Source organism: Schistocerca cancellata, chromosome 4 (assembly GCF_023864275.1).
Source record: "Schistocerca cancellata isolate TAMUIC-IGC-003103 chromosome 4, iqSchCanc2.1, whole genome shotgun sequence".
NCBI classification, from domain to species: domain Eukaryota; kingdom Metazoa; phylum Arthropoda; class Insecta; order Orthoptera; family Acrididae; genus Schistocerca; species Schistocerca cancellata.
Window position 1 is genome coordinate 675,350,834 of NC_064629.1, and position 14,385 is coordinate 675,365,218.

At 46.9% G+C, this 14,385-nt stretch overlaps 1 protein-coding gene across 1 annotated transcript in view; it reads right to left on the reverse strand.

Annotated features, from left to right (window-relative positions):
* LOC126183588 (26S proteasome non-ATPase regulatory subunit 5-like) overlaps nucleotides 1-14,385 on the reverse strand; it is a 190,527-nt gene that overhangs the window by 160,690 nt on the left and 15,452 nt on the right. The gene's annotated exons all lie outside the window — the stretch shown is intronic.

Here is a 14,385-nt window from a genome sequence, read left to right on the forward strand (position 1 = left end):
GGGGCTCACCCTGTGGGCGCCACCCAGCCACAGCAAGGGCCGTCTGGCACGGCGGCCATTGCCGGGAGTTCTGGCGCCCCAAAATGATGAGCATCAACTCATGGGCATACATAAGGCGTTTAACAGCTCAGGTACTAGTAGTGTGATCCCTGTGGTTCCAGGGGGCTCAGCCAAGTGGGTACTTAACAGCCCCACCACACGGAGTGGCTACCATGCTGGTGACCTAGCAGGAGGGGGCCAGGGTGCAAAGGGAAAGGGGTGGGGAGGGGAGGGGAGGGGAGGGGGAGAGGAATCTGCACCATGGAAGCTAGGTAAGGAGTTCATCCCCAAACGGTTCACAATGAACGCATAATTTCTGGAAATGGAGGTCAAACCCCAAGGGAACCAAAAATGCAGAAAAGGAGAGGGAAACCGCAAACTAAACAATAGCACAGACCAAAACAACGCCAGGAGGATAGCCAGGTCCGCAAAGAAGTCCATTAAGAGGGAAAAGAGGGGGCAGGGACAAAGGAGCAAGGAGAGGGAGGGTGAGGAACAGGGATGGTTATGCAGCCTTCAAAGGAAAGGAAAGGAGGCTGCAATAGCTCGGGGCCCCGTGTGCGCCACACACGTGCCGACAAAAGGACTGTCGGCCCCCTGGGGAGGGTTCTCGCTTCCGTTTCCATCTTTTTGATTGCTTGACTGACTGATTGATGGGGGTTATGGGATTAAACAGTAATGACACCAGTCCCACAATTCAAAGTTACTTGCGGAAGATAGAATGTCCATTAAAAGTGGCCAGATCCAGCCAGAGGAGTCAAACTATAAAGCAAAGAAGTTAAAACACACACAGTAAAAGGCGTAAAAGGACAGGCTAAATCTAAAATCTGGAAAAAACTCAGGGATAAAAGACTGGTTGTTGCACAGGGTAGTGTTCAAGGGGCCCAGACCTAGAAAATGCTAAGAGGCCCCGACCACAACCACCCTGCCCCTGCTCCAGGAGTGAAGCAAAACTTTATAACTGAAAATAAAAACCACTTTAACACAGGAAACTGAGGACAGTTCAACCAACTGTGAATCTGGAAGGCTACACTTAGTATGAAGGGCCGAAAGGAGGGGACATTCCACCAATATATGGAGTACCATCAGTCTGGCACCACGGTGACATTGTGGGGGTGGTTCGTTATGCAAGAGAAAAAGATGAATGAGCCTGGTATGACCATGAAGAGTTTATTACTGACAAGGGAACCTCCCCACCGCATCCCCCTCAGATTTAGTTATAAGTTGGCACAGTGGATAGGCCTTGAAAAACTGAACACAAATTAATCGAGAAAACAGGAAGAAGTTGTGTGGAACTATGAAAAAAATAAGCAAAATGTACAAACTGAGTAGTCTAATAGCAAGATATACAACATTTGAGGACAGAGTAAGCTCAGGAGTGCCGTGGTCCCGTGGTTAGCGTGAGTAGCTACGGAACAGGAGGTCCTTGGTTCAAGTTTTCCCTCGAGTGAAAATTTTACTTTCTTTATTTTCGCAAAGTTATGATCTGTCCGTTCGTTCATTGACGTCTCTGTTCACTGCAATACGTTTAGTGTCTGTTTTGCGACCGCACCGCAAAAACGTGCGATTAGTAGACGAAAGGACATGCCTCTCCAATGGGAACCGAAAACATTTGATCGCAAGGTCATAGGTCAACCGATTCCTCCACAGGAAAACACGTCTGATACATTCTATACGACACTGGTGATGGCATATGCGTCACATGACAGGAATATGTTGTCAACCCACCTTGGCGAATGGGTAGAAAGATTCTTCTACCTTGCCCGATTTAGGTTTCCTTGTGGATGTGATAATCACTTCCAAAAAAGTGACGAAAACATAAGAGTTTGTCACATAAACTGCAACAAATGAATGCAACAGTTTCACAGTCGCACAGTTTTCCCTGTACTCTGTAAAAACATACGTTTTTAACATTTTCAAATTTTTCCGTGTGTATACCGTCAAATCCTGCATATGTCCAAGCAGATCTGAACATGTCCTGGAATTTAGGAGAGCGAAGTTGATTATGTGTGAGTGCCTGAACTCCAATAATTGACACACGATCACGAACAGATAATAGTCTGAAAATAAAAAATTTAAAATTTTTACTCGAGGGAAGACTTGAACCTAAGACCTCTCGTTTCGCAACTACTCACGCTAACCACGGGACCACGGCGCTCCAGAGCCTGCATAGTCCCTGATGCTGCCTATCTTGCACGGACTACTCAGTTTGTATATTTTGCTTATTTTTTTCATAGTTCCACACAACGTCTTCCTGTTTTCTCGATTGATCTGTGTTCAGTTTTTCAAGGCCTATCCACTGGGCCAACTTATAACTACACTCCTGGAAATTGAAATAAGAACACCGTGAATTCATTGTCCCAGGAAGGGGAAACTTTATTGACACATTCCTGGGGTCAGATACATCACATGATCACACTGACAGAACCACAGCCACATAGACACAGGCAACAGAGCATGCACAATGTCGGCACTAGTACAGTGTATATCCACCTTTCACAGCAATGCAGGCTGCTATTCTCCCATGGAGACGATCGTAGAGATGCTCTGGATGTAGTCCTGTGGAACGGCTTGCCATGCCATTTCCACCTGGCGCCTCAGTTGGACCAGCGTTCGTGCTGGACGTGCAGACCGCGTGAGACGACGCTTCATCCAGTCCCAAACATGCTCAATGGGGGACAGATCCGGAGATCTTGCTGGCCAGGGTAGTTGACTTACACCTTCTAGAGCACGTTGGGTGGCACGGGATACATGCGGACGTGCATTGTCCTGTTGGAACAGCAAGTTCCCTTGAAGGTCTAGGAATGGTAGAACGATGGGTTCGATGACGGTTTGGATGTACCGTGCACTATTCAGTGTCCCCTCGACGATCACCAGTGGTGTACGGCCAGTGTAGGAGATCGCTCCCCACACCATGATGCCGGGTGTTGGCCCTGTGTGCCTCGGTCGTATGCAGTCCTGATTGTGGCGCTCACCTGCACGGCGCCAAACACGCATACGACCAACATTGGCACCAAGGCAGAAGCGACTCTCATCGCTGAAGACGACACGTCTCCATTCGTCCCTCCATTCACGCCTGTCGCGACACCACTGGAGGCGGGCTGCACGATGTTGGGGCGTGAGCGGAAGACGGCCTAACGGTGTGCGGGACCGTAGCCCAGCTTCATGGAGACGGTTGCGAATGGTCCTCGCCGATACCCCAGGAGCAACAGTGTCCCTAATTTGCTGGGAAGTGGCGGTGCGGTCCCCTACGGCACTGCGTAGGATCCTACGGTCTTGGCGTGCATCCGTGCGTCGCTGCGGTCCGGTCCCAGGTCGACGGGCACGTGCACCTTCCGCCGACCACTGGCGACAACATCGATGTACTGTGGAGACCTCACGCCCCACGTGTTGAGCAATTCGGCGGTACGTCCACCCGGCCTCCCGCATGCCCACTATACGCCCTCGCTCAAAGTCCGTCAACTGCACATACGGTTCAAGTCCACACTGTCGCGGCATGCTACCAGTGTTAAAGACTGCGATGGAGCTCCATATGCCAGGGCAAACTGGCTGACACTGGCGGCGGCGGTGCACAAATGCTGCGCAGCTAGCGCCATTCGACGGCCAACACCGCGGTTCCTGGTGTGTCCGCTGTGCCGTGCGTGTGATCATTGCTTGTACAGCCCTCTCGCAGTGTCCGGAGCAAGTATGGTGGGTCTGACACACCGGTGGCAATGTGTTCTTTTTTCCATTTCCAGGAGTGTAAATCTGAGGAGGGTGCGATGGGGAGGTTCCCTTGTGAGAGCAGTACCGCGCCAGGTGTCATTCCCCTGTTGGACAAAGAGAGATCTGACGTGTATCTGCTTATCTGCACCTGGGTTCATGAAAGGAAGTGGGGGGACAAGTACCTGCCTCTCTAGCCAAATGGCAGCCAGCTCACTCCCTGGAATGCCAACAGGACTTGGGACCCAGAGGAAGACAATGGAGCACGTGGCACGGCCAAGGGCAGAGAGAAGTTCATGGATAGCAGAGACCAAAGGGTGACGAGAGTAGCACCGGTCTGCAGTCTGCAGGCAATTCACTGAGTTGGTACAAATTAAAACACTGTGGAGGGAGGCCTGACAAACAAAATGGAGGGCCCTGTGAATGGCTAGAAGTTCTGCTGTGAATACACTACATGATCCTGAGAATAAATGGTGTTCTAAACCAGTAGGAGAGATGTGAAAGCGTACCCCACCTTATCTATTGTGTTAGAACCATCAATGTAGGAGAAGGTGGCATCCTGGACCTCTGCAAGCGTGGCACATACAAGACACTGGAAAACCATAGGGATGACAGAGACCTTAGGACCCTGGAATAGGTCTGTCCAAATCCGTGGTCTAGGCACCATCCAAGGAGGGGTTTGGGAGGGAATACATGCGGCGCTTTCCAGTGAGTGGAGATGGAGATCCTAACAGATGGAAATAAATTGCATTCCAACTGGCAGTCCTACCTGTGGGTGATTATCTGGAGGGAGATAGCCCTTGTTTGCAAAGAGGACCTGGTACACGGGATGGCTAGGGAATTGGCGAACTGCCACTGCGTAAGAAACCAGGAGTTGGCTCCATCGTATTTGTAGAGGGTGAATCCCCGCTTTTGCAAGGAAACTGTCAACAAAACTAGTGTGAAAGGCACCAATGACCAGATGCACCCCACAATGGCGTACAGGGTCAAGTACTTTTTCAGAGTGGAAGGGGCCGTTGAGTCATAAACCTGATTACCATAATCTAGTCTGTACAAGACCAGAGCAAGGTAAAGATGGAGAAGAGTGGCACGGTCTGCACCCCAAGATGTGTGGGCCAGGAGGTGGAGAGCATTAAGCTTCTGCTTGCATGTAGTATTAAGGTGGCGAATATGGGGCAGCCATGTCAGCTTTTTATAAAAAAATAAGGCCCAAAAAAGAGAACTGTGCTACAGTATTGATGAGCTGGTTGCCTAAATGAAGTTCTGGATCAGGGGGTGGGTCAACGATGAAAAAGTATAACCTGTGTTTTGGAAGGAGAAAACTTGAAGCCATGGGAGATGGCCAATGCAGAGGCCCATCAGATGGCGCCTTGGAGCCAGTGCTCAGCAGATGCTATCAAGTGGAAGCTGCACCAGTTGAAAAAAAATGTTGACATACAACACTGGGGTAACCACAGGCCCAATAGAGGTTACAAGCCCATTGATGGCGATGAGGAAGAGTGTGACACTTAACACAAAACCCTATGAGATACCATTCTCCTGAATCCGAGGGGGCACTGAATGAAGTGCCAACTCGAACCTGGAACAGCTGTTGGCACCAAGCCGTGTCTTATGTAGATCAACGAAGACCACGACTAGGTGCTAGCAGTTAGTAAAAGCCTGTCAGATTGCTGTTCCCAATTTGAGTAAATGGTTAGTTGGAGATCGTCCTTCCTGGGAGCCACACTGCTATGGGGACAAAACACCCCAAGATCAGAGTACCCAATGTAATCAGAAGCTAACCATCCTCTAAAGCAGTTTACAAAGTATGTTCATCATGCTAATAGGGCAGTAGCTGTCAAGAGATGTCGGGTTCTTCCTAGGATCAACAACGGAGATAACTATACTGTCTCGCCATTGCAATAGGAAAGCACCAGTGAGCTAAATGCGGTTAAAGACCTTGACGAGATGTTGGCTCTGGGTAATGTCCAAGTGTTGGATCATCTGTTTGTGGATGGAATCCGGGCATGGGGCCATGTCAGGTGAAGAGGTAAGAGCCCGCAATAATTCCCATTCAGTGAAAGGTTCATTATAGGGTTCAGTGTGGTGAGCACAGAAACGGTGTGTGTGTGTGTGTGTGTGTGTGTGTGTGTGTGTGTGTGTGTGTGTGTGTGGAGGGGGGGGTCTGTTCAACTCAGCATTACTGCTGGAGAAAGGTAGTGGGATAAGAGGATGATTATGCCGTTGCACAGTGTGTCACTAAGTGTCCTGCAACAGAGCACAGTGGAGGGTAGGTCCCAGGACACTTGACTGTCGCTGGCAGCCCAGAAGGCTACAGAGCTTGGACCAAACCTGAGATGAAGATGCATATGTCCCCAGGGAGGATACATAGCATTTCCAACATTCCTTACTCTGCTTAATAAGGTAACAAGCCTTAGCACAGAGACCCTTAAAAGGAAGGAGGTTGGTCTGTGAAGGGTGTCATTTAAATCGCTGCAGCTCCTGTCGGTGGTCTTGGACAGCGACTACTACATCCTTGGCCTACCACGGTACTGGTCCATGACGAGGATGACCTGTGGATAAGGTGACACTGGTGCCACCAGCGAGAAGAACAGTGGCAGGTACACCCTGCATGACTGAATCAATGCAATTTGAGGGGGAGGTGTTGCAGTGCGCACCAGACGTATATAATGGCTAATTGGCCCTGTGGAATGCCCAACGTGGGGGCCTGTCAGCCTGGCGGCAGCAGGGGAACGATAGAATCACCAGAAAGTGATCAGTCACAAAGATCATCATGAGGTGACCAATGTAGGGAAGCCATGAGAGCAGGGGAGGAGATCGTGAGATCAACAGCAGTAAAGGTGCCACTCATGGCACTGAATTGGGTAGGGGAACAGTCATTGAAGAGACACAAATTAAAGTCTGTAATAAGTTGGTTAATTAGGAGACCCCTACCCATTGAAGTGGCACTCCCCCACAATGGATGGTGAGCACTGAAGTCCCCCAAGGAGGAGAAACGGGGGTGGGAGTTGCTGTATTAAGGTAGACAGTTCAACATAAGGGAATGGCCTATCTGGTGGGAGATAGACATTACAAATGGTGATTGCCAGAGTCATATGCACTAACCACTATGGCTTTCAGGTTGGTACAAAGGGGGATTCAGTCACTAATGATATTGGAGCAAACCAAAGTGCAGACCCCCACCAGGTGCTACCCTGGGGCTGGTACAGTTCTGACAGAATGCCTGATAACCCCGAAACGTTGGAGAGTGGTCATCACGGAAGTGCGTTTCTTGAAGAGCAAGATGGAAAGCACAATAGGAGGAAATAAGACACTGTATTTCCAGTTGGTGACGATAGTATCCTTTGCAATTCCACTGGATGATCATTAGACATAAAGAAGCCAAGAGGAAGTCATGTCACTCGGTCTGTGGTCGTCACCAACAAGAATGGGGCGACATCCATAAATAGGAGTCAGACTCAGATTGCGAGGGGTAGATGACACTTCTGGGGTCACTTGCCCTGGGACTTTAGTTTCTTCTTCTTCTTCTTCTTCTCTTTCGGAGGTGGAGGAGGGCAGGGCACAGAGGGAGTACAGGTGTTTGGCTTCTGGCCTGAGAGAGGGGGGGGGGGGGGGGGGTTGCCATCACCAGCAGGTGCCAAAGAAGGGGTACTTCTTCAGCCAGGGAGAGGGAGCAGCTCCTGGAGGGGAGGTCGTGGGAACTGCAGGGGTGGCGAAGGGGAGAGGGGGACGGGACTGGGAAAGGAAGAGGTAGGAGGGGGAATAGATGTAACAGAGGCAACAGTTGAAGAAAGTGACACTGGATGGAGTCTCTCATATTTTTGGAGAGCCTCAGCATAAGACAGGCAATCTAGGGACTCATATTCTCGGATCTTCTCTTCTCTCTTGTAAGCTGGACAATTTGGTGAGCGAGGGGTGTGGCAGTGATGACAATTGACACACACAGTTGGTGCAACACAGGGGCTTTGCTCATGGAGTGGGTGTCCGAAGTCACCACACAGAGGGCCTGCTGTACTGTGGAAAGACGACATATGACCAAAACACAAGCACCAAAAGCACCTCATGGGCGGCCGGATGTATGGCTTCATGTCACATCTGTAGTACATAACCTTGACCTCCTCTGGAAGTGTACCCCTCAAAATCCAGAACTAAGGCACTGGTATCAGTACAGTTGTCTTTGTGACCCTTCTACACATGTTGAACAAAATGAATGCTGCATCACTCCTGATTAGCCTGAAGTTCCTCATTAGTTTGCAGGACAAGGTCCCTATGAAAAATCATTCCCTGGCCCATTATCAGAGATTGGTGAGGGGTAATAGATGCTGGGACATTGCTGAGATGATCCCAAGCATGAAGAGCTGCAAATTGGGTGGCAGAAGCAGCTTTGATGAATAGGGAGCCCGAATGCATCTTACTGAGACTCCACTTCACCGAACTTGTCCTTGATATTCTCCACAAAAAAAACAGAGGCTTTGCGGTGGTGAATTGTCCCCATCCGTCCTAGTACAGACGAGGTAGTGGGAAAAGTGTTTCATCCCAAGACGGCGAGCCTGACTCTCCTCCCACGTGTAGTCAGGGAATGAATGGCGGTCAGGTCATACGAAGCAGCATTCAATGAGCCTTCACCATTCGAAGAGACAACTGTTTGAGAACGGACAGATTTTTTCAGCTTGATTCATTTTATGTGCCAAGCGTGCGCGCTGATACCACCCACTCTGATCAGGGTCTCTCCTCATGTGTACCACCCGTCCACAGCAAAGACCACCTGGCATGACAGTCATTGCTGGGAGTTCTGATGCTCCAGAAAGACAGGCAACCGGTCCTTGGCACACATGGGGAGGGAACAGCTCAGGTATCGGTAGAGTGATCCCTGTGTGAGGGGGCTCAGCCACATGGGTACATGACAGGCCCACCACACGGACTGCCTCCAAGTGCTGGTGACCTAACAAGGTGGAGGGGGGCTATGGCAGGGAAGGAGGAGAAGGAAGGGTCGGGGGGAAGGAACCCATGTCATAGACACTAGGGAGGGAGTTCTTCCCAAATGCTCACACTGAAAACAGCAAACTTAGAAGTGGAGGTTGAACTTAAAAAAAATGGTTCAAATGGTTCTGAGCACTATGGGACTTAACATCTGTGGTCATCAGTCCCCTAGAACTTAGAACTACTTAAACCTAACTAACCTAAGGACATCACACACATCCATGCCCGAGGCAGGATTTGAACCTGCGACCGTAGCGGTCACGCGGTTCCGGACTGAAGCGCCTAGAACCGCACGGCCACACCGGCTGGCCCGATTGAACTTCAATAAGGGAACCAAATGCCAAAAAGGATGAAAGAGAACAGGCAGAAGGAACAAAATTGCTAGCAATACAGGGAACCAGGTGGATATATATCAAAACACCGAGAGAGGGAAAAAGGGGGGGGGGGGGGCAATGGGGAAGGAGCGAGGATAGGGAGGGAGGGGCAGGGCGAAGGAAATGCAGCCAAGGAAGTAAGAATGGAATGCAATAGCTTGGGGCCCTACGTGCGCCATGCACGGACTCGCAGAAGAACCGTGAGCTCCCTGGGTGAAAGAACTGAAAGGAAAAGACATTGATAGGTTATGGGGATGACTTAGAAGCTTGGCTGGTACTATCGGTACTGAAGAGAGAAGATCACTGCTTCGGCAGAGAGAATGTCCACAGGACTAGTGTGGAAGGCACCAGTGGCCAGAAAAACTCCACGATGATGGATTGGGTCTAAATTTCAAAGCTGAAGGTGCCACCGAGCCATAAACATGGCAACTATGGTCCAGTCGGTGTGAGATCAGGCCCTGGTAAATACGCAGAAGAGCAGCATGGTTCGCACCTCAAGAGTTGTGGCCAAGGAAGCAGAGAGTGTTAAGTTTCCCCATGTAACTTAGTCTTTAGCTGATGAATATGGGGCAGCCGAGTCGGCTTCTTGTCGAAGAGCAGTCCTTAAAATCGGGACTGTGCAACGACATCCAAATGCTGCACACCCAGGTAGAGTTCTGGGTCAAGATGGAGCACAGTACGACTGGTGTTTTCCCAGGAGACACTTGGAAACTTTTGCAAAGGGTATAAGCAGAGGCCCATTGAATGGAGCCTTTGGCACTGACATTCAGCAAAGGCTAAAAGTGAATGTAAATGAGGGAGTGTGCGACACTCAACACAGAGCCCTTTAGAATACTTTTCTCTTTGACCCATGGTGGGTGAGTGGAGTACTAACACTAAGCCTGAACAACCAGTGCGATAAAAACTGACACATAAAAGTTAGTAGAGAGCCTTGACAATCAGTCATGGATGGTAATAAAATGTAATAGTACTATGCAGGATCACATGTCTTATGTAGGTGTAAAAAAAAAAACTGCAATGAGGTGTTAGCATTTAGAAAAAGTCTGTTGGACTGCCATTTACAACCAGTGGCCAATCATCCTTTCACGCAATTTGCAGAGCATGTTAGTGAAGCTCACTGGCCAGTAACTTTTGATGGGCGTTGGGGTTTTTGCCTGGCTTAAGGATTGGAATGATTACATTATCTTGCCATTGTGAAGGAAAGACACTGCTGAGCCAAATACAAATGAAGACCCTGAATAGGTGGAACCACTGAGATGATGTATCATCTGACTGAGAATCACATCAGGGCTCGGGTTCATACTGTAAGATGAGGTAAAGGAGAGGAGGATGTTCCCGATTCGTCATTAACATGTCCAGAAGTCAGTCACGTAAGAACAAGACGCCGATGTCATTGCACAGTAGGTCCAATGGGATTCAACAGGAGCCAACATGTCAGTACACACACCACTGTGTGTTCCTGAAGGAACAGACCCAGTACAATTGCGTCTCTTTAGGGCCCAGAAGACTGGAGTTTAGTCCGCACCTAGAAAGAAGAGGCATACATTCCCAAGGAGGAGACATAATGCTCATAGCATTCCTTCTTCCTGCATTTATTTAGATAGTGAGTCTTAGTGTGAAGTTGTGTAAAAGTGATAAGGTTGGTCTACAAAGGAAACGTTGCAGGGCTCTTTGGTGATCCTACTGCAATGTCCTTGGTCCACCATGGCACTGGCTGGCAATGGAGGGAAGGTCCACAAAGGAGAATAGCAGTTCCAGCGACACGGGTGACTGCATCGGAGATGTCTTGAACAACCTCATCGTAACAGGGAAGGGTGAGGGTAACACCACAGGCATATAACTGTATTTAGCTCTTTGAAGTACTCAACATGGTAGTCAGTTCATCTGGCAGTGACAAGGAATCAACAGGATCACAAAAATTTGGTCACTGTCAAAACGATTGTCATATAGTGACCAAACAGGCCTGGATCTGGGGGAAGGCAAACTGAGGTATCTGCCCGAGGCGGCAATTTTAAGGTGCACCAAATTCATATTCTTGAAGAAAAAAACCTCATTTCACGGAGTGCCTAGCATCCAGCGCACGTTGTCTTATCAATTGTCCATATGATTTTGAAACGCATTCCTGTTGGTTTTTGAACACATTCTAAGTTGATTTCTGAACGAATCATAAATTGATTTTTCAATGCGTGCCAGGTGAATTCCCGTTGCATCTAGAAATAAAAAACCTTCCCACAGACAAAAGGTGACAGAGCTATACAAGCTGAACCGAATAAACCTAAACGGGTGAGTGCCAATCGCTGTTTGTTTATGTGGTTGATTGGGTGTGCGAATGATAAAGGTTGTTATAATTATTAGCGAAATCCATGGAGTCAGACTACCAGAGTGGAAATAAATGACTAACAGGTAAGAAAGACTACATATTATCTTCTCAGTGATCCAAGAAAACGAAATTTTGACAGAAACTTTTTGGCAGATCACTGCACTACTAAGAGCCAGTTACACTGAGTGAAGGGATCATTAGGCTGATAGTTGAAAAAAGGTGCCAAGGTGGGTAGGAAACAGATCATGGTCAATAAGAAGCTGATCAATTAGAAGGCCCCTACCAGATAGAGTGGTACTCCCCTCACGGGATGTGGTGCACACTGAAGTTCTCAAATAAGAGCAAAGGGGAAAAATGGAGAGAGTGGGGGTGGGGGGTGGGAGAGGCCCTTGTTGAATTAAGGTAGTCAACTCAGTGCAAGTAAGTGGTTTGCCTGGAGGTTTTTTAAAAAAAGGTTGCAAATGGTGATCACTGAGATTGTTTGCACCCACACAAATACTGCTTCCATCTTGGTATGAAGGGGAATCCACTCACTGATGACATCTCAAGATGCCCTATACCTCTGGTATAGGGTGTGATTTCGTTTGACAGGAGGAGCGAACTCGTGTTTATCCCACACACCCAGACTGCAAATCTGTACGTCAATATCGTTATTCAACCTGTTGCGCTGCCAATCATGAACAGCATTCCATGGAGTTTTTTCCAATACGATAAAGCTCACTCACATACCGTTGCTTTGACCCAACATGCTCTACAGTATCTACATATTGCCTTGGTCTGCTACATCACCAGATCTGCCTACAATCAACCACATAAAAGGACATCATTGGATGACAACTCCAGCATCATCCACAAACAGCATGAACCATCCCTGTGTTGACTGATCAAATGCAAAAGGCATGGAACCCCATCCCACAAACTGACATCCAGTACCTGAACAACATAGTGCATGCACATTTGCAAACTTGCATATAACATTCTGGTGGTCACACCAGTTATTGATGTACCGGCATTTCACATCTGCAATAGCGTATTTCACACTTATATTAACCTCTGATTTTGCAATGTTAATCAATTAAATACATTACCTACACAAATGTATTCCTGAAATTTCATGACCCTACATTAAATATTTTTTTGGCACTACAATTTCTTCTTTCTGTCAGTTTAGAATTGAATACAAACTCTTTGGTGTGGTCAGTTTAAGATGACATTTCATGAGCTAACATAGCCACCACTAATTTGTAAAGAATATTACATGGTTTGAAACTTGGAACTCACAATAAATTGCTTTTCATTGCTTACCTAAGTCTACTTTCCTACGGGCCATGCAAAGATGGTGTGTTAATCTATACACCACAGAAGACAAGCTGTCTTTGACACTGCTACTGCCATAGACTTTAGTCAACTGAATAAGAATGAAAATACACAAAGAAGTATTGTATCTTCCATGCCTGACCACTCAAGAATATTCACACAGCAATGGATAAGGGTGATGTAGTGGATCCCAGCTGCATTTTTTGTAGTTGACGAACGATATATACAAATAACATGCACCAAAATACTTGCCCAACTTTTCTATTATGTAACTAGTTTTTCTGCAATTACCTTACAATTTTAGTTATTTAAGAGGAAAATTGCATTAAATACGGAATGAATGTAGATCTTAGGCTGTACTTCACCTAAATCTGTTACAACCACCTTTGTATTTCATATGTACATTCACTGAATTCAGCAACTAACAACTTGTTACCTTCCAACTCAACCTACACTGACATCATGCTACACTACGGATCAAGCTGACATCACAACCATGATTTCAGAGAGTGAGGTGGAAGGCTACACTACTGTGCTCTAGCCCTTTTTTTCTTGTCGGTTGTTCTATTGCAGCTGCAAGAGGGATGGACAGAATTACAAAACACATCTGGTCCATACTGGAGTACCAAACAGGAGTGTGGGATCCATATCAGGTCAGACTAATAGAGAACTTCAAGGATAGTGTAAAGAAAGGAATCACAAATGGTCAAGGGCAAACTACCCTTTTAAAGGTGGAATGGAATGTCAAGAAAATTTAACTGTCAGAGACTGAAAGAAAGAGTTGGTGTATCTCATGAAAACCTACCTATAAAATGCCAAGAATCTACATGTATTCGTACATTCACCAGCCTTCTCCACACTGCTTCCATACACCATGTACTGATATACAGTTTGACTACAACAGTTCAAGCAATTATTCTTCTCATGTCCCATCTGTGAATGTATGGGGAAGAAATCATAATATACAGTATAATAAAAGCACTCCATCATGAAATTTTCAGTGGCACAGATGTAAAACTTTAGTGCCTAAAGAAAATAAGATTTCCATAGACTGAACATTACTTTAATTTTTGATGTACACTGTCTTGGTAAGAAATAGTTTCCATCAAGGTTGGAATTAATTTTTTATTTTAATGTCATTTTAAAGTAGTTCTATGCAATACAAGTATGAACGCCATTCAATAAAATACATTAACTTCTACACTGAAATTTGATAAGATAATGATGAGCACAATACTATAATACTACAGGTACTACATATTCAGAACACAACAGAAGCAACGGCTGCAAGTATCAAAGTCAGCTAAAGTGTAGCTTAGAATTTCACGTAATATATACATGCAACAAAAAAATTTAATGATGATTTTGTGAAAACAATCAGAATGAAGAGCTCATGTGAGTTAACATGAAAAAGTACCTACAATAAAATGTGTAATAAAGAAGGGCTGAACTATGATAGTGCTGTCCTGATAGCTGCAATTCCACCCATCGGCTCTGGCCTATGACGTAACTGTGTTGTGTGATGTCATGGAGGCATGGCGTGCTTTAAATGGGACTGTAATTGTAGAGGGTGTGCTGATGTAAGCAGTGGCATGTCCTAATGTTGTATGTTTGTTTTTGTAATTAGTTCTGAGTAACAGTAGAGTTATACTG